This window comes from Pyxicephalus adspersus, chromosome 2 (genome assembly GCF_032062135.1).
Source record: "Pyxicephalus adspersus chromosome 2, UCB_Pads_2.0, whole genome shotgun sequence".
NCBI lineage: Eukaryota > Metazoa > Chordata > Amphibia > Anura > Pyxicephalidae > Pyxicephalus > Pyxicephalus adspersus.
The window spans coordinates 122039319-122061349 of record NC_092859.1 but is presented as its reverse complement, the minus strand read 5'-3'; positions in this window follow the sequence as shown (position 1 = coordinate 122061349).

The following is a 22031-nucleotide window of genomic DNA, read 5'->3' as shown; positions in this document are numbered from 1 at the left end:
ACACAACACACTCTGCCTCTCACAAGCTGGCAGCAGGTCCTGGCCACACCACTGCCAGAACACAGAACAGCTTTGGGGACAGGACAGAGCAGGGGGCTCTCCCCCAATCCTTCAGCCACAGAGATTCCCAGAGACTCACTGTCCAGCCAGCAGAAAACACACTCTGATGATAATGTTTTTAATGCACAGCACTGCGTAATATGTTGGCGCAATATAAATCCTGTTTGTTAATAATAATAATAATAATAATAATAATAAAAATACTAAAGAGGGACATGCAGGGAATCCTTCACCTTCCTCCCATCAGATGCATCCACAGGCTCCTGCATTCTCACCCTTTCATTCAAAGGTAAGCCTCACCCCCCTCAGCTACAGTTTGGAAACACATTTAACCCTCTCCAGGTCTCTGCAGGCAGAGAACCTCATACACAGGAACTCCCAGCCATCTCCTTCCCTTCAGTGCAGTTTTTTGAAGAATTTAGGAATTTTGAAGAATTTAAAATTACATTTTACCCCTGATTCTACAATGAATAACTCTGCTCCCCAAAAAAAGACATATCACAATCACATAGACACAAAAATAAACAACGTCTCCATAGCTACGATCCAACGCTGGGGAGCCCAACTCAGGCCTGCTGGCCAAATCTGGCCCGCACTGTAATTATATTTGGCCAGCAAAAAAAATACTAAATTTCTACTGGAGCTGGCCCAGTGCATGCACCGCTAATACTACAAATCCCAGAATGCTCCGCTGGTGCATCATTCAGGACCAACAAGACCCCCCTCCTCTGCTGACATTTATTGGTGACCTTCCTTAATTGTATACATTTTTAAAATGAATATCAAGGTTGGCCCGCGACTTTGTCCAAATTTTATATTTTGGCCCACTGTGTATTTGAGTTTGACACCCCTGATCCAATGAACGTATGGAGGGTAGGAAACCCAACAACACGGGATACCCACCCACAATAATCTTATTCCCGGATAAATCATTTGTGGATGCACCAGAGGGATCTTTCTCAGGTTAGGAAGTGTAGGATAGGAAACGTCACACTCTCAGACCATGCTCCGGTCTCATTTGCAATATCCCTAGAACAAAGCAAATATGACATATTGAATAAATAACGAAAAATAAATAACATTTTCCCACACATTACCATTTTCACAAACCTTAACATCTGGTTACCAGTCCTCAAAGTTCCCCCTTTCTATTACTCCTTTTGGTATCTGCACCACCAAAATATGTAATGCTCCCAGCTGCATCTTGCCAAGCTCAGGAATGATATCACCACCAAGCGCAGTCCCACCACATAACCACAATACCATGACCCTTAAAACACACCTTTTTGGATATTCCACACCAAAAGAATCACTCACCCCCATTTAACACCACCTAAACCACCATCCTTTGAGGACCTCAAAGCATACTCACCAGACTCTTAATCAAATAGAGAAACTTTTCCCGCACTAACAAACTTTTCCCGTACTTACCTAAAACTTTCCCGGACTCTGTCTCTTCACTAAAATGATCCCTCCTTCCCACATTCCTGTCCTTTAAACCCCTTTATTCTCCACCCACCTCCGTTTTCATCCTCTTGCTAACTTTGCGGCTTTTCTCGACACTCTCACTGCCTGCTTCCTGTCTCCCTCAGTCATGCAGGCCTTCCACTACTGCTCCAGGTCTTTATCTGGGGGAGGGGTGGGTAAAAATCCATGGATAAACCGTAGACTTCTTTCTCTGTCCAAAAGTCAGGGAGGCATGGGAATGCCAAATCTCTCACTATATTATGCGGCTGCGCACCTCACAAGAATGGTGGACTGGTGCCGCCACTCTCCATACGAACAATGGGTGGGCCTGAAACAATTATATAGCAATACTCCACTGCCTGCAATACCATGGCTTCCACATACACCTATGACACTTCGAGTCTGTGCTAAATATTTACAATCCTCCAATCTTTCACCGACACCTTCCCCACTCCTACCTGTGATTGGTAACCCGTCCTTTCCTCCAGGAATAGAAGACCCAGGACTACATATCCTAGAAAAACAGAACCTAAGTGAAGCCCGCCACTTCATTCTATGTGACAGTTGGCCCTCCTTAAAAGAACCAAGTTCTATTGGTTACAATAACAAGATTATAGTGCCTATAATGTTCAGGTAACATAAGGTGATTTTAGCTGTATGTGCTACCCTAGATGGTTTTAATTAAACTTCTTTCCTTTGACAGCCTCCACGCCTAATTCCCTTTTTGCTGTCAAATTTTCTTATATGTTGGTCCACAAATCTAATCTAGTTTATACCTATACCTCCCCTATTCTCCCCCAGCCTTTCCATCCCTATTTACCACCCCCCCCTTTTTTTTTATTTGTGTTTATAGTTTAATGTACAGAGACTATTGTTTACAACACTGCTGATGTAAGTTATTCCCATATTTTCTTTTTCTAAACTGCCGTTATTTTTTACCATTGTTTAAAAATAAAATAAATAAAAAATGTTAAAAAAGTTTGCAAAATCCGGTAGTATGAACAACTTTTATTGACAGTTCACATCTCTTATTGGTCAGTGTGTTCTATCTGATTGACTTTCGGCCCCAGACTTTCCTTTTCTGATTTTTTAAATACATTTCCAATATGTATAAGCCCCCTACATAGCACAGCCCCCTTCTTCCTTGTACATAATCTTGGAGGGTCTGATTACAGTCTGTGCTGGCCCAGCTTCTCCACCACTTCCCTCCCTTCATAATCTCTTTATGTAGCTGGGAAGAATAAAGGGAACATTATGCAGATTCACAGATGACACAACAGATGAGTTTGTTGTGGTTTCTGACATCACATCCAAAATAGCATCACCTAGCAATGATTGCACGTGTTATGGATACACAATACAGGTGAATAAAAACACAGGGATATCAGAGAAAGTCCCCCATTGGTGCAGTATGGAGTTTTGGAGATCTGACCTCCATTGACTGCTAGGTTGGTAACACCTAAAAACTTGCACATTTTATCCCCTATTTAGATTAGGGTGTGATGTTCTGGTGAGTGTATATCTTATCAATTGGGTTGCTGTAGTGTTTTCATCGTTTCCTCATGCATGTCATCATTTCATCTTTTCCTGGTGTCTGTATCAATAATTGAGTTTCTTTTGTCAAGGAAGACTTATTATGAACAAATCAATCCTATACATTGATCAGTTTAAGCAACAAATATTGATTTTCTCTTTTCCTAAACAACTTCTTACTCTCTTCCGTGTGCTGCTTTGGTTTTTATTAATTGTTGATTTTGGTTTTTTAGTGCAGGTGTTTGGTATATATATTTCTCATGTAAGAAATGACCGCACAGTTTCAGCCCTTAAATATCAAGGTTCCCACCCTTTGAGTTTGGTTAGCCACTGCGCCACTCTCCTTGCTATGTATTTGTCTTGGCATTGGGTACCCAGAGGAACCAAACAAATGTATTGGCCCAGGCATCAGATCTACTCCTCTGCATCACACAAAACGTGGTCACAATGAGGAACCAAATTTAAAAAGGGGCAATGGCTATAGGAATAATTTATTCATAAATGCTAGAAAACTAAAATCAGCTTTCTAACCTAGCTGGTGCACACTCATGTTGACCATATCCCTATTTAATGAACAGTACTGCATAATATGTTGGCACTATATTAATACTGTTTATTAACAATAATAACTAACAGATACATCAAACCTGTGATTCACCCTTCCCATCAATACCTCTACATGTGAATAACATCCTTCCGGGTTATCACTACTGAATTTCTAGCAGTTGCAACTGGCAACCCAAGAGTGGTCAACCACATGGTAACAAATGCTCTCATGAACATACCCTCAGTACAGGATAAGATATGAAGCAGGATCAAGAGATCCTACTCCTACTAAATGGTACCTTGCCAGCCACTTGATCACTCACCACTGGTCACTCCTAAAGAACCATGTATGCAGATTTGACAGTGGGTATGGTGAGTGGTACTGAACTTCTCATTGTTACCTCTATTCATTCTCTATGGGGCTGCATGTTGCTACTCCCCTGAGGCAGCCGTTCATTGATATGAGAGAGCAGTAACCATACCGCAACCTCTCTTTCAGTCTGAACATTGCCTAAGTGTGTTGTTTTAACCTCCCTAGGGGTAATCCTGAGTGTGGCTCAGAGTAATTTTCAGTACCAAAAGCGGTAACCCTGAGCCACACTCGAGGGGAATTGCCGGGGAGTTTAAACAGCTTACCTGGTAACCGGTGCCTGCGGCGTCCCCCAGCAGTACCCATGCGTCCTCCAGCGATGCCCGGCATTCTCTTCCACTGCCGATTTTGGCCGGGCATCTGTGTTACCTGGTGATGCCCAGCCGGCATCTGCGCCCCCGGCGTGTGAACGTTGGGGACCTGGGACCAGAGGAAGTAGATGCAGGCCGGGCATCTGCGTGCGAGCCTGTGGCTGGGAGGCAAGACTAGGCAGGAAATTTAAAATACTAAGTATTTTTAAATGTACCGCTTTTACATTTAAAAATACTTAATATTCATACTGCCAAGGAGGGTAATACACATCCTTCTTACTAAGTTGGAAGAATAGTAACACAATAAATGTGTCTAAACACCACACATTGCTACATCTATATGGAAATATTCAAAAAACAAAGGGGTCTACTTAATGACATTCAGCAACATTTTCTGGTGCAGAATTTTCTTTGTCCATGTGTTAAAATCATAGTGATTATTTCTCCGCCAGTGAATGTTTCTGAATGTCATATTCACTGCTTTATAAATAGAAAGCTGAAAGTCTGCAAAAGAAGTTTTCCTCTATCAAATATTTCTGCCTGGAGATTTTTAGCTTCTAAACTTTGTACACATGCTTATTCTGTGCTTACCTGCACATTATTTTCACAATTACATAGCCTGTATAGCATTTAGGAATATGTTATTTTCATTTCCATGAATAGCTATAGCATCACATAACTAATTCAGAGAACAGCACAACAGGCTAATCACATAATCACAAAAAATAGATAAATACAATTTATCAATATAAAATAATCACATGCATAAATCACATCTGTGATGGGGATTTATTGGAGATCATTTTGTATTGTTTTTGTTTCTTGTTATTATAGGGTTACTATTACTTGGTGGTGGAATTTGAAATCCTGAATCACCGCTGCCTTATTGTATCAGCCAGGAACTGTAATCTCACTGCGTGATACTCCAACCCTGCACGTCCTTCACTCCGGGTTATCACTACTCATTCTAAAATAAATGAGACATCCACCAAGGAACTTATTTTTTTCCATAATGTGTTTATTAAGGACACAAGTAGATGGTAGCCGATGCTTCAATCCCTTTTGTATTCCTGTATAAAACTGTTATTCAAATTTCAACAATGTGGGACAATGTTTGCTATTTCCCTCCCTGTTCTCTTTTTCCTATTCCCAGGTTATATATCGTTACTTATCTATAAATCTGTTACTGTAAGAGAATTTATTCATTATATACAAATGTATTTGCTGCAGAACATACTTTTAAATAATGCGCAGATATAAAAGTCCTTTCAGATATCACATATATATGGCGCATCCATATGAAGAACCCTATAATGATATGACAAATAATTAATCTATTCTGTCAAGTTGAGTGAAATTATATTAATGAATATTGATTATTTCCTACTGAGTTTATTATCTATTATGCAAATGACATGCAAAATGTATTCTAATATATACAAATATTTTTTAAAAAGTATGTTATTATTCATTTAAGTCATAGGTGCAGAAGAGATCCAGGGCCTTCAGGGTTGGATGGTCTGGGCTATTAGGTAGGTAAATCAAAAATCCAGGCTAATATAAAAAAAACAAAAAAAAAAACAATATATATAAATGTGTATATATATATATATATATATGTATATATATATGTACACACACACATATATAAATATTATTTTTTTCTTTTTTATTAGCCTGGATTTTTGATTTACCTACCTAATAGCCCAGATATATGTTTATATAAATAATACCAATGTAATATTTCCCTTGAGAGGAATAGTGCAGAGGGCACTGTTGCATGAAAAGTGGTTCAGGTTCATCTGCACCCATGTCTTTCTTTGTGAAACCATTGTCAATGGGGGTATACCTCTCTAAATAAACTGGGACAGCAGTAAAAACCCAAAAGAAGTTCTAAAAAACACACTTTTTTGCTTGATATATTCTTAACACTCAGCGTACAACCTAATTAAAAAAAAAAAAAAGAGTGTCCAACTAGCTATCGATATGAAAGTATTTATATATTCCTAACAAGCAGTGGGTCCACCACTGTTCATGATGGGTTTAATTTTCTATCTGATTGAGACTTGGCTGGCTAAGTCAGTTCTGGACATTTCACTGTCCTGTAAGATTATTGAATGGCCGATAGGGTTTTCCAATTCTGGTGAAGCAGGTGATCCTACATTACTTTAAAAATGAAATTAAATTAGCCTTCCCTGGCTCCTTTACCAGTACCTAAATCTTCACCTGGTTCTTCAACCATTTTGATGGGTAGGGATGGAATGACATAACTGCTGTGTAAGCATATCTTAGTGTGGAGAATGAACAGGGCTCATTTATCCTCTGCATCAAGGTATGCCAAGATTGTACACTGACCTGAACATACGAACAAGCAGGTACGTTTTTTGTTAGTGCAGAAGAAATATAGCATGACTCTTCTGCACAAGTTAATATTGTCAACATTATCTCTTGACATTATACAAAACATAAATGTACCAACCGCACGTATCAAAAGACTAATATATAAAAAGTAAAATGTGTTTTCTATTTAGGTATTTTCTGATTTTATCCTTGGGTAATGTCAGATTTCTCTATCTGTTTTATCTAACCATTTAGATCATCGTTTTCTATTTAATATAATCCAAAATTACAAAATTTTAATTGAAGCAAATTCCTAATTTTCATATTGACTGCTATGGGCAGTCACTTTATGTATGGAGTGGCATATTTCTTTTAAAAGGGTTTAAAATTACATTGACCAGTAAAGTTGTTTTATATATAGTTATAGGAAATGAAAAGGAGTGGGTGGGTGATGCCAACTAGGGTGTGTTTTAGTCTTTTTGAATGTATATTATAAAAAAAGTATTGCTTTATAAAAATAAAATGCATTAATAAACAGGTTCTGTTTGGTATAATAGTAGCTACACCCTCCATAAAAATTAACAGCTCATGTGCATTGTCATACAAGTAGAAGCAAATGAATGAACTAACATCTGTCAAAGGATGACATCAAATATTCTAGATATGGTCTCAGTTTTTTTTTTTTTAAAGTACAACTTCTCTATAAAAAGGTTGACTTATGAGCCATCATGGGGCTATTTGTTTCTGTAAACCCATTGTTAGAGGTTTGGTTTTGGAAACTAGAGCAATTGGTGTACTTTGCACATACATACAGAAAAACCTCTGCAGCCAACAGAGGGAAAAAAAGGTTTAACCATCGGTACACCATTTCATCATGTCAGTGAAGTCACACAAGAGGTGCCAATGCTAGGTGGGCATATGGGGTGTTTCTAGGGCTGATGTCACCCAGTACAGTAACTTATGGTGCCACTCTTCCCATCATGGACTTACTCCCATCAGAAAAATATGTATCCTTAGTAATGTGCTTTAAAATTAATGTATTTATAAATTGTAAAAAAAAAAAAAAAAAAAGTGAAAAGTCATAAACATTAATATAATTAAAAATAAACAATTATTATAACAATATTGTAGCAGAAAATATGACAAAATTGGTAGGCATTAAAAAGAAACAGCAGCGATAAAAACAAGAGCACCCGTGTCTTGTTCATTTTTAATTTGTGCCACTTCCTTATTCTTTGTAAATCCAAACTTGCATAGAACAGCCTCCCTCTGTAGACTGTAGGTTACAATTCCTGCACATTGGGTATATAAATATTATTGTGTACACGGCATATTCACAGCAGAGACCACAATGCCAGAACTTTGCAGAGACAATCAGGAATTGTAATAGCCATAATAGCACTACTCGGTGTGGCCCACACACCCAACAGATGCCTCTGGAAAGAAATCTGCCCAACTGTGGCTTAACCATACCACAGATTTATAATGGGTATACTTAGGCAGCATTATTTTATGACCTTTCCATAAGCGTCTGGTGACAAATCTAAACAGTTACTGGAGTTGTTTTTTTAAAGAGGAACTAACTTAAATATTAAAGAAATTGTGAGCAAGCAAGGTATTTATTGCAGAAGAGACAAGCAATGTCAGTTCTAAAATAAAACAATAAAACAAACTTGGCTGTTTGCAATGTTCTCTATAATGTACACATAACTGTGCATGCCAGGAAAGAATGAACTGCCTTGCACATGCGTAGGAGTTAAATCCCTCTGGCCTGACCAATCAAGCTGGCCGAAGATTCTGAACCTAGAAAAAGACCCGATGAAGATAGCGACAAATGGGCAAAGTGAGTTCAGATAAATCTTTGTAAACAGGTAAGAATGTTTATTTTGTTGCAGAACAGTTTTTCCTTATCCCTGGTGCAATAAAGAACCAAATATTAAAATGTTTAAGTTTAGTTCCGCTTTAGACCTCAGCACCTCTCCTAAAGGGTCTGATTTAACCTCCATGGTGGTTCATTTCTGCCTGGATTTTTTATGTCTAAAAGTGTTACATTGTTTTACATGAAATGTTTTTATGCAGTATAATATTAATAGTATGAGTATAATAAAGTTTGAAACACAAAATCATGTCAAAATAATAAAATAAATAAATAAAATTGTTTTTTTTTTAATTTTTCAAATTCAAAAAAAATAAATAAATATTATACTCATACTATTATATTATACTGTAAAATAAATGTTCATGAAAGACAATGTACTGCATTTGATTATATAAATCCAATGTATTGCATTCAATACAGTTAATATTGATATTATTATTCAATACAAATAGATTTGAAATTCCCGCCACGCCCCAAACGGAACGCCCGGAACTCCCAGTGACTCATCAGATGCAGAGGACACTGGCCCGGAGGAAGCGAGAAGATGCGAAGGACGATGGAGGATGCCAGCAGATCATTCAGCATCTTTTTTTTACTCGGGGTCACACACGGGGTTACCGCTTAGGGGGTTAATAAAGCTCTCCAAGGCTGGAGAGGATACACTTTCATCAGTGAAGCTGGGTGATCCAACAAACCTGGAATGGATCTGGTCCAAGTCTGAAAACATTTGCTAATAAATATCAAATAACTTTTAACAAATCCATTCCAGATTTGCTGGATCACCCAGCTTCACCAAAGTGTATCCCCTCCAGTCCTGGGGAGCTTTAACCCCCCCTAGCACTAAAGTATGGATTTTACTTGCAAAAAGTCACACTCGGGGTCGATTTTAACTAAAAAAAAATCCACTTACCTTGTTCTGTCGCTGTCCCCTGGCATCCTGCTGGTCCCCTCAGCTCCTGGGGACACGTCTTCTTCCTCCGATCTCCAGCCGCGATGTGCAGAGACAACATCTATAGGGTTTCCCGGTGACGTTGGTACATGCGTCCGTGCGGGAGGATCGGCAATACAAAATTTTGTATTGGATTCAATACAAAATAGCTGTATTGAGTCCAATACAAATAAATATTCATTTAATATATAATATTTAATATAATTTAATATAATTAAATATATATATATTATACATCCTACTATACAGTTACGTTACATGTTTAAATTCTTTTTGAGTTAGTTGGGAGTTATGCCTAAAAATTACAGCCTACAATGAAAAATACATTTCCATGCAAGAAATTGTACCGTTTTTTGCATGGAAAAGCATGGACCGCTAGGGAGGTTAATAAAGTGGGCCCAAAGTGTCCTGAATGACGTATTCTGATGTCAGTATCCTTGTTTTAATGTGATTTTTGCTTGTTTTCTTCTTCACAGGCTGCTAGATGCTTTGGGATTTTGCATTCCCAGTGTTCTCAGTATGTGAATCCCACACAGTCTTATCAGCCAAGTCGATAAACCACAACTATATTTAGACCACAGAAGATTGTTCAGCATTCACAACTTTGCACATTGTTTGGTTTGTGTGCCTTGAGCTGTGTTTAACCACTGTAATGAATAACCAGAGAACACTGTTGTGTAGAGCAATAAGAAGATATGACAGTGCAGCTATAGTCACACATATGTGACCTAGTACAAAAAAAGGAACAACAATTCACTAGTCCATGTTTCATTGTACAACAGCAAAATAATTTCAGGTGTGAACCCTTTTGGTTAGTTTTGTATACATAGAATAACGTATATTATTATATATTGTGTTATCCATGCAGATAATAATATTGCTTTTTTCTACTTAATACATCTCTAAATGAAGTGATTTAGAAATACACTTTTAAATTAAATAAACAGAAAGCTTTTCTTGGACATTTGACTATACTGAGACTACATAATTTTATAACCTTTTGTCATCCTCACACAAGTGCAACACCCTTTTTTTAAGAAAAATAAAGGGGGTGCAGCACCGCCCCCTAATTCTTGATGAATGGGACCAATACCTATGTCACGCATCCCGGGAGTCTTTTGGGTGCTCCTTCTGTGCATGCCTAGGCATGTCGGGCATGCGCAGAAGGAGTCTTTTCATGAAAGGAGAAAAGATTGCCGATCTCACACATACGCAAGGCTGGAGAGGATACACTTTCATCAGTAAACCTGGGTGATCCAGCAAACCTGGAATGGGTTTCTTAAAAGTAAGTCAATAGCTATTTGTTAGCAAATCCTGGACCAGATCTGTTCCAGGTTTGCTGGATTACCCAGGTTCACTGCTAAAAGTGAGCCATCTGCAGCTTTGGAGGGCTTTAATAAATCATGCCCATAAAGTTATAAACCATAAATTAGTTTTTTTTAAAGGAATAAGACATTGTAAATTCATAATTGAATCTTTAGAATGTAGTCACAAACAAGCTTTTTCAGGGGAAGCAAAGCTAAATTATAGATTGCTAAATAACAGAAGAAACATACATACATATTATTATGTTGCATATTGATGTATAATGCTTTGGTAAAAACATTTTAGAAAACATAGCATACTTATAAATAATCAAGAAACAAAATTGTAGATTACCTGGCGTTTGCAAGGGGTTCACTGTGAAGATCAGGTAAGTCATAAACAGAGTTCTATCCATTGTTTAAGATACCTTTTATGGAAGAAAATCATTTTATGGGTATACATCATTAGATATTAGGGGGATGGATATCTTAATACTTTAAGAAGCAGGTAGAAATATAACAGAAGTTTTGTATGGGCACCAGAGGGGAGGGAAATAAACTACAAGAAACCAGAATGGTTAATTGATAAAGTTATCACTTGACAGATTAGTTCATTATTTAGAAATGTTTATTAATTTTTGTATCACTCCCCCCAAGTTACACATTTATGCTCTGCAATCATCATTTTCTTGAGTTCCTTGAAATGATAGGAATAAATGGGCAACACTGGGGGTTAAAGTAGAGATAGATATCAGGCATTGGAAAGTAAGTGACCAGTGTGTTAACTAGGGCCTGATTTATTAAAGCTCTCCAAGGCTGGAGAGGATACACTTTTATCAGTGAACCTGGATGATCCAGCAAAGAAGGGATTTCCTAAATCATTTGCTATTTGTTAGCAAATGTTTTCAATCCTGAACCAGATCTATTCCAGGTTTGCTGGATCACCCAGCTTCACTGATGAAAATGTATCCTCTCCAGTCTTGGAGAACTTTAATAAATCAGGACCCTAGAGTAACATACTCCACATAAAATCACTATTGAATAACTTACTATGAGAATGGATAAATAGATATAGCCAGCCAAAACTTTAGTCATCTGAGTGTTAAAGTTAGCAAATTTTGCTTTTTTGTGGATTGTGGAATCTTCTAATCATGATAGGTACAAACTACAGGAAACTCGTATTGAGTGACTTACTGGCATTTGCACACTGCTTGTGGCCAGTGAGGACTGCATTAATACATTGTGATTTGTTTTTCTATTCAAGGTTGTGGTAAATGCAGCCACAATGAATACTGAAAACAAATGATAAAATATTGAAGTTATTCATCTATGATTTCACCTTTAATAAACATTAACAGCTATTTTAAATGTTGGCTGTTATAAACCTATACGGAGAGGGTTCATTAGCACTGACTGTCCCTGCAGCTTATTTTTTAACATTTGATTTACCAAAATCTGTTATAAATTTATTTGCAGAGCATAAAGAAAAAATGGAAAGGGGTTTATCAAAGTTTTACATTTTACAAAATTTTCTCAATAAGGTTCAAGTATATACCCGAATATAAACAAGAAAATTAAATCGACTATAATTTATACCGAGGGGACTAATATGGCCATCACTGCTAACAATCAAACAGTAATTAAGATAAATGCCAATAAAATTTTTGAATTGTGAATGCATACATACATGATGTGGTATTTTTAAAACATCCATTTAGAATAGGAAATTTAAAATCACATGGGCTCAGTATTTATATCTTTTTTACAGTTAAGTATTAGTTAAATTATTTTGTACTGTTCATCAAGTTATGATGGCTCACTGGCTCCTAAATGATCTTTTGTGCTTTATTGTTGGGCAGCAATAGATGGCGCTGTGTCTTAATGTAAAGTGCTGAATACTCTGCTTCAAAGGGCAATAGGTCACATGAGGACACAGCACCACCTAGTTGTCCAAGTATAAGCTGAGATTCCTTTTCTAATGATTATATATTATAAACATATTGGTTAATACTTCAGCATATACAGGAATTAATGGTTTGAAAATTACTTGAAATACAATAAAAGCACAAGTGTATCCTCATGCAAAATCATGAACAAAATGGGTTGACTTGTATAATGGAAATGGTTTAAAATGTACAGTGTACAGAAAATTGGTCAAGCTAACAGAACTCATGAAACAAGTGAATTAAATTGTACATAGGAATTGATGTCGTCAGATTAGGTTAGTTGTTTCCTTACTGGAGATCCCCATTCGGTTTCAGAATGCTGATTAACATATCATGACATAGATAACAAATGCTAGAATCTAGCATTCAATACAACAAATCTTCCATATCCTTAGCAAATATAGCTAATTTTTATGATCCCAGTGCTACTCCCCACCCCCCTATTTTTTAATTTATCCCCTCTATAGTCCTAAAATCCACCATTCTTTTGGCAGGTAACGTAATATCCCAGGTACTCATCAAAGAGCTTTGCTTTAATGCTGATCTCTACGGTAGCTGATACTTACCTGGCATTATCTGATGCCTACCAATGTGACAGCAATGGTGGGAAGGAAAGTACAAGTTGATGGCAAGTTTAGGGAAGGCAAAGCATGTGTTCACCTTAAAAATAGGTTCAGGTGCCTATAGGTGATTGTATACATATAGGTGATTACATTTATCCATGTGATCAGTTTAGCCTGCTTTAGAGACTGGAAAATCCAATGGATTATGGGGAAGACTAAATGTTTTATGTTTTATGTCAGCTCTTTGTGTTTTTTTGCATTAAAATTTAAATAAAACAAAATAAAAGTATACTTTTTTGTTCTTACAAAAGATGAAAAGTCACCAATAACATTCAGGTCTTTGCCACAGTGAGATTTTTAATAACNAAGTCATACAATGTAATTTATTCTGTATTGTCTTGGAGATGTACAAAGACAAAAAAAAGCATTTCGGGTGGTAAGAGCAACTTGATGCAGTTGTGTCTGTGCTGTACCCACAATGCTCTGCTAATGTCGCACACTGTGATAATCATGCATCTGAGGCAGACTGATAACAGCCTGTACAACGAGGCATATCAATGAGCTCTGGGGGCTTATTTTTATGCAGCGGACGGATTTATTCCTCCCTTTTACGCTCCATATCATTTTTGTGCCTAATTGAGAGTGAAAGCAAATACAATTACAGGGACATGCATCCATGACCCAGGAAAGTCACATCCACATTAAGAACCCGTTATATAATATTAAATATATATATCCATACAGAGGAGAGCAAAGGACACGAACAATCACTCATAATTTGCAAACAAAAGACGTGAAAAGTGCTTTTTTAGATTAACAAAAGGAGGTAAGCTACTGGAAAAGAAAACTGTTTTTTATGTGTTGTTGAATAGGTTTCTGGGATAAAAGAATACAGATTTAATAACTGGAAATGTAGCTTTTTGTAATAAGACATGACAATTCTTTCTGTGAAGACAGTAAATAATAAAGTAATAAAATTGGAAAAACACAGACAAATTTGTGTTGTAAATAGAAATAAAGGCTTATTGTATGCTAAAGGGATAATTAAAAATATAACTCTTACCTGGTTGTTACACTGACAGCTTAATCTGAAAAATTCTCTTAAAATCAATAATCCTGGGAAAGGTACATGAGTTTATATAGCAAAAGTACATCCTATATATTTATTTGGGCAGTGCCCTGGGACTAGACAGGTCAGATCCAATGCAAGTTTGAAATTAAAAAAATAAAATTGTTCTGATCTTGTTATAATCTTTGTATTCTATTTTTCTTGTATTGGTTTTATTGTGGCACTTCCTTTGTTGTGTCCTAATGCTTCTTTAGGACACATTTACACATATATACCATGTCCTGGGGCTCTGTGGTGCATTGCGTGATTTAATGAGTTTCTGTCTATTTCTGGCACTTTAGTGTATTGCTATGGGTTTCCCTGCACAGAAACAGCATTGTTCAAAAAGGTTTGTTGGGGTGCCATTAGGAATAAATGGCACTGCAATCAACAAACATGCAGCAGCACGCTCAATACTGTGGGTTGCATAGTGTACTAGAAATGAATGTATTCCCATATGTGTAAGTAGCCCTCAAATAAAAAAAATACTTTTGTTATACAATGATATACCATATATAATTGCAACCTGAGCTGTGTTGAATCTTTATGTTTTTTTAATACTTTTCTTTAAGTGTTTTTTTTAAGTTTAGTTTCTTTATACTTTACTATTCTTTTATTTACTAAAAATGCATGTTTATTGCACAACTAATGACTTTGCAGAAAAATGTGGTTAAATTATTAACCATATACCCGGGTGGATGGTTTATGAGACTTTAAACTGGGGATCTAAGAATTTTTAAAGAACTTACCAACCTTATCCTTCACTGCAATGAGGCTTCCATATTCCAAGACATTTTAGGGCCTTAAGAAATGCCAACAATGCAGTAGTTTTTTAACATTGGGACTAATCATGTGATTGCATTGGGCAGTTCATCTCATAAAGAGAGTTCATGCTATGGAAATACAATAGAATGCAAATATTCAATATCTACAGAACACATTAGTAAGCATCAGCAACCAAATTTGCTAAAACCCTTGTGATGTATGGAATGCATTTATACGTTCTAAACCATATTGACCTTTCTTCTACCAAAACTCCAAACAGCAGTTATAAAGGTATAAAGCTGCAATAACCCATGGCAACTAAGGAGTTTATATCTTATACCATTTAATTCGGGAATAACAATGAAATATGATTGCTGACTGGTTGCCTAGGGATATTAATGTTTGCACATTGGGTTTTGCCATAATAAATAATCCCACAGATATTTTATTAAACTGCGGTATAATTTCTAATTGTTTAATGGTGGCTGTCGCCTTTTTATGTTTAATTAAATCTTACTTTCATAACAAGTCCCATGAGTGTGGTTTCCTGCAGTAGAGCGCCATGCTGTGTGATTTTATGCTTCATCCCACAGGCACATAACTATTTCAGGATGAGTGCATCATGTACGGTATACTATACAGTCACAAGATTATATACATCCGCTATGCAACCAATGATTCATTAGATACAAAAACTAAATTTAAAGTGGAGGAAGCATTGACATTTTTTGTGCATGATGTTCATTTACAGTGTATGTTAATTTATTCATATAATTCATGTAATTTTTACAACATTATGTTTTTCTATGAATATTTTACTATATACCTATAAGATTTACTGTAAAAAAAGAAACTGGCCAAAAAAGGACAAACTAGCAAATAGATCTGGAATTTGTTATTTTATTAGATATATTGACCCTGATTTATGAAAGCTCTCCAAGGCTGGAGAGAATACACTTTCATCAGTGAAGCTGAGTGATCCAGCAAACCTGGAATGGATCTGGTCAAGAATTCAAAAAATTGCTAGCAAATAGCAAATGATTTTTTAAAATCCATTTCATGTTTTCTGGATCACCCAGTTCAGTTCTGAAAGTGTATTCTCTCCAGCCTTGGAAAGCTTTCATAAATCAGGCCCATTATATGAATCTTTCAGGATTTCCTCTAAATAAATACAGTGTAAGATCTGTCTGTACATTTCCAGACAATCCATGCTGGGGATAAAAGGGTTAAATGGTGGTACAAGCCTCTGCAGGCTGTCAGCCACATACAAACACATACAACAGTTCTATTTTAATCTTTATGTAAGGCCCTGGTCCAGCGCCAGTGTTTGCCTGATGCCGGTCCCCCAATTTATTACCTTCCTTTTTACCAATAGCAAGCCCCAGCTCAGCATCAGGAGGCTAAATCCACCACGCCAGCACATGATTGCCCCCAGGATTTCTGTGCATGAGGGATGGCATCTGGGGAAGGACTAATAGAGGACCAGGAACACACAGATACAAAAGATTTCAGCAGAGGAAAGTCCAGAATACAAAGCCAGAGGTCATACACAGGTAATCAGACTACCGGACTAGTTTTTCAAAAGTAAGACAAAGCAAAGTTAGGGTCACAGGAGGCACAAGGTTGGTCCAGGCAGCATACAATAGCTGGGTTCAGAAACATACAGGGTCAGCAGCAGTAAAAATATTGAATAAACAACATCTCTTAACACTGTATTTCTGGATCCTGTGCAGATTATGCTTTTCTTTGATACTAAGCCATACCCCCCCCCCTTCCCCAGCTCTATTGGAATGTTATTTTACATTTTTAAACTATGGCGTTGGAGATGATATTTAGAAGGTGGCTTTCCCCCTGCTGACATCCTCAGTACCAGGACTTTGCACTGTATAGCAGATAGGCAGAGCCCTTTTCACAGGATAGACCTTTGTGGGATCTAATTTTTAGATGTTGCTGGACACCACAAAAATAAATATTGGTTAAAAAAGAGTATTAAAGATGTATGTCTTTCTGAGATTCTAGGAATGGCTAAGGGGTGCTATGTATTACTGTACTTATTTTCCAGGGTGAAGGGAAGGTATCCAGCCCCCTTTTTAAAGGAGGCTCCCAATTCCAATAACTCCCCTCCTACATACTCCACACAAAAAAACATGACCCTGGTGCATTCATATCCTGTGTGGCCTCTACTTTTGATCCCAAAGATTAGCAGGGGACATTGTTCTTTATTTTAACATCTGTAATCATGATCTTCTAAAACTTTGAAATATCCATTTTCTAATCTGGCTTCTTGACTTAGTACCCCTTACTCCGGAGTCCTCTCTGGTCTTGCATCTGGTGGATAAACCCAACAATAGGCCCCTTTTCTGAAATAGATCCCCCCCCCCACTATCAAGCTGATTTGGGGCCCCTGGGGTGGCCCCTGTTGGCTGAGGAGGGTCGGGGTCCTTAATGCAGAATCAGACTTTGCACTTGCCTTTGTTCATCCCCATTCCCTTACTCTTCCTACTGGTCTTGAGAACAGTAGCCACAGGACTGTAGACACTTCTCAACAAGTACCGTGCCAATGTTCCCTGTATTTCCTTATGCATTTGAATGGATGACCTCTCTCTACCACTATTTCCTCATGCTAATAACCACTGCTCTATTTTCCATGGATTCAGATGAACCTGGGGTATGGCCTTACTTGGCTTGTTCATAGTAACAATTGTCAACCAGCACATAGTTATTATAATAGAACATTTTTTTATCCTGCAACCCCATATTTGGCTGTACCTAAATGGGTACATGTTTTAAATATATGAATTGATATGGACTGCCTACATTCTTTATCTGTCTTCTGAGGCCATAAATATAAGACAATAAAATGTTTGGTTAGAATATATAATCTCAGTATAAGTTTCTTTTAAAATAGTGAATACCACTAAGGCATGCCTTAGCCGGTTATCAACAATATTGGATCCTATGCAAATCCCCAGAGACCTATACAGGCTGGGAAAGACTTTTCATCAGATGTATTTTTTATGCAACATGCTCCAACATGACTGGAGTTGGGCAAGCTAGATTTGTCAATATTGAAAGGCATAGAATGGAGTTCATCCCTAGAGAAATCACTTTTATTGCCCTGGTTACCATTCCTTAGCTTTCAGCTGTCCCTAGAGTAAAAAAAAACAATCAGGAAACAATTTTAATTATTCCTAATAAAAAATGTCAATACCATAATGTACTAAATAGGATAAAGCACTACACAAGTAGTATATTTAATATCATTACGTCACTGATGAGTTTATACTAATGATCTATATTATAGGTATTTTGAGTACTTTTCTTTAATTGTGACCTAAAACTGTTAGATATTACTAAATATATTTCAGGAATAATCTATCTGCAATGTAGGTAGTAGGCCTAGTGCTAGGCTTTTTCATGATAACCGTTCTAAACCTGTCCATAGGCATAAGAGGATTGTAGTATTAGAAGTTCAGAATAAACTGTTCAGAATGAACTGTAAATCACTTAAATTAGAATTTCTTGGTGGTAAAATCCCATTATACATTGTTAATGGTGTTCTTAAACCTAGGATTTACAAACTAAAACTAATATACCTGGGTATATCAAGACTTGCTGGACTGTTTATTAAAACAGAGAAGTATATGTAAAATGAATTCAGAGACTTTTGAATAAATTGGCTGAAATATTGCGGGCTTTCTGGCGTGGCCCAATTCAAGGGGTACAGAATACTCTACGTCTGTTTTTCCTGTTATTCAATTGAGCATCTGAAATAAGAAATTGGGATGTTGTGTGGATCTGGTTCTGGTTCATCATGCTAAAATGACAATTGATAATATTAATTGAATGACAATTGAATCAAATGCTATAGCAGTTTGATATTTCAGAGACACTAAATTTAACTTGTCAAGCAGCTGGTATATCTGCATACCTTTATTCTCCATTGGACTAATTATTAGAGAAAAAGGAGGCAGGGCCATTTTTAAACTTTTTGTTACCACCGGCAAACTGTGATAAGATTCCCCAGCCAAATGCTTGCCCATAGAATACACATACAGGTGAAGAGATTATGGTTCATTTCCCTGGGTACATGCAAGAGAACAATGAAGCTGTCATTAGCATGCTTCTGTTAATTTCAACCTTTCCTCCACCACTGAGCACCTCCACTCCCCGTTCAGAATAAACTGTTCAGAATGAACTGTAAATCACTTAAATTAGAATTTCTTGGTGGTAAAATCCCATTATACATTGTTAATGGTGTTCTTAAGCCTAGGATTTACAAACTAAAACTAATATACCTGGGTATATCAAGACTTGCTGGACTGTTTAATACAACAGAGAAGTATATGTAAAATGAATTCAGAGACTTTTGAATAAATTGGCTGAAATATTGCAGGCTTTCTGGTGTGGCCCACTTCAAGGGGTACAGAATACTCTACGTCTGTTTTTCCTGTTATTCCATTGAGCATCTGAAATAAGAAATTGGGATGTTATGTGGATCTGGTTCTGGTTCATCATAGAAAATGCTAAAATGACAATTGATAATATTGATTGAATGACAATTGAATCAAATGCTATGACAGCTTGATATTTCAGAGACACGAAGTTTAACTTGTCAAGCAGCTGGTATATCTGCATAACTTTATTCTCCATTGGACTAATTGTTAGAGAAAAAGGAGGCAGGGCTATTTTTAGACTTTTTGTTGCCACAGGCAAACTGTGATAAAATTCCCCAGCCAAATGCTTGCCCATAGAATTCACATACAGGTGAAGAGATTATGGTTCATTTCCCTGGGTACATGCAAGAGAACAATGAAGCTGCCATTAGCATGCTTCTGTACATTTCAACCTTTCCTCCACCACTGAGCACCTCCACTTCCCCCTAACCCCCCCCCCCCCCCCAAAACCACTTATTACCTCGGCTTTGCTGCAACCTTGCTGCAACTCTGACAAACTCTGCACCTCCCTTTCACCATTGCTCTCCTCTGTCTCTCTTGCAACAGCCCCTCCACCACTGATCAACTCTGTTAACCTGCAAATACTGCTTCTCTAACTCAGACCTGTGACATTACCACTGCGACCTATACAGGAAATTCTTTGGGTTGTCAGGGTAATGCCAGGATCATACGTTGCACAGTGTTCTTTTTCCCATTGGATTGTGGTTGTCAGGGGTCCTATTTTGACTGGAGAGGGTTCTTTGAACTTTTTAACCTACCTAAGGCTAGTTCAACCTGCACCTTCAGAATGTCCAAAAACACAGTCAACACAGTTAACAAACATTAACAAACCCAGGAAAAACACAAGGTTGTGCATTGTGATGTAATTGATGGTAAGTTTCACTGGGTTATTGATCATCACTTTTGAAGCCTTTTTTATTGCTCGAAAGTGAGCATTACTAAACTTATTTACTTACTTACTTTGTACCAGCTAATAGGTACTAAACCTACAAGTGCAAAAGTGGTGATCAAGCATAAAAAAACGCCACTGATACCCAATACAGCTTGATCATAAGGTGAAGATCAGTCCAATCACCACTTGATAAAGCTTATAAACACCATCCCTCATTATTGAAAGTGTTAATTCTTATAAAAAGTAGTGATCTTTTCAGGTGATTGTCACTTTCATTTTTTCAGATGAACAAATATTTTCCCTTTAATTAATGTGTCAAAATGTTTTATTAATGGTACAGAAAATCCAGCATATGTATTTATTCTCAGCAGTAGACCTCAGAATTGCCTTATGAGAATGGAATCCCCCAATAACTAAATTGTAGGAAAATCATGGTATTTAGACATTATCATGGTAACCATGCATTGTCACATCTGCCATTTTTCATCCACAAATTACCAATATTAAAGACATGGAAATGGCTGACCTATAGAATAGGTCATAATTCTTCATAATCTCTGTTCTTAGCTGTGGCTGTAACAGTTAAGACCTTTAGTAATAGGTTATGGCTTAAAAAGTTAAAAGTAACGTGAGACTGAACTCCACCTGTTATACTCTTCAGTTAGTGACAGACTATTCTAATATTAAAATATATTTTAGACATATGGCAAGGAAAGCAGCACAGTCATTAGTATCCTCTCTTTAGATGAAGAGGTCATTTTTTGTGTGACACCATATCTGATGTTCAGAAAGCAGCTGTTTCACAAGACTTTACTTCTGTATTAAAAATAATATGCAGCTAATCCTCCTTGGTAAACCATATGCTCCACCTGTCCATTTGATAATTAATTGGAATTTACAGGTATATATTAAGAAAACAATTTCTCCAAATCACCAAAAGTCCAAAAACTATTTCTGTGGTACAAAAAAACAGCACAAAATGTTATGCATATGTTTCTAACAAACACTGTTTGCTCTCCTCTGGTAAATATGTAAATATAAATGTTTTAAAAACTTGCCAAAAGTTGCATTTCATGTTTGCTTATAAATTAAAAATGAGTGCAAACCCCAAATCCCACCATTAGCCCAAAAACCATGGTGACTTCCCCTACAGGGTGGGACAGAACCAGAAACACCAGTGAAAAAATGGGGGGACAAAGGAAAGAAAGCAAAGTCTTAGGCAGGAGGGGAAATAGAATTATTAACGTTTAACAAACTTGGTGCCTCGGTACAATGATAGATGCATCCATACAACCCAACATTTTTTGACATGATGGGCATAATATTGGCAGAAGCGGTTCCAGAAGGCACAACAGTGAACCAACAATATTATAAGGAAGTTCTGACAAAGCTGAGATAAATACGGACAGAAATGTGGGGAAATAGTTTTATTCTTCATCAGGACAATGCTCCTTCTCACACAGCATTTTCTGTCACCAACAAACATATTAATACAATCAAACATCATCCATATTCACCAGATTTGACACCTTGTGACTATT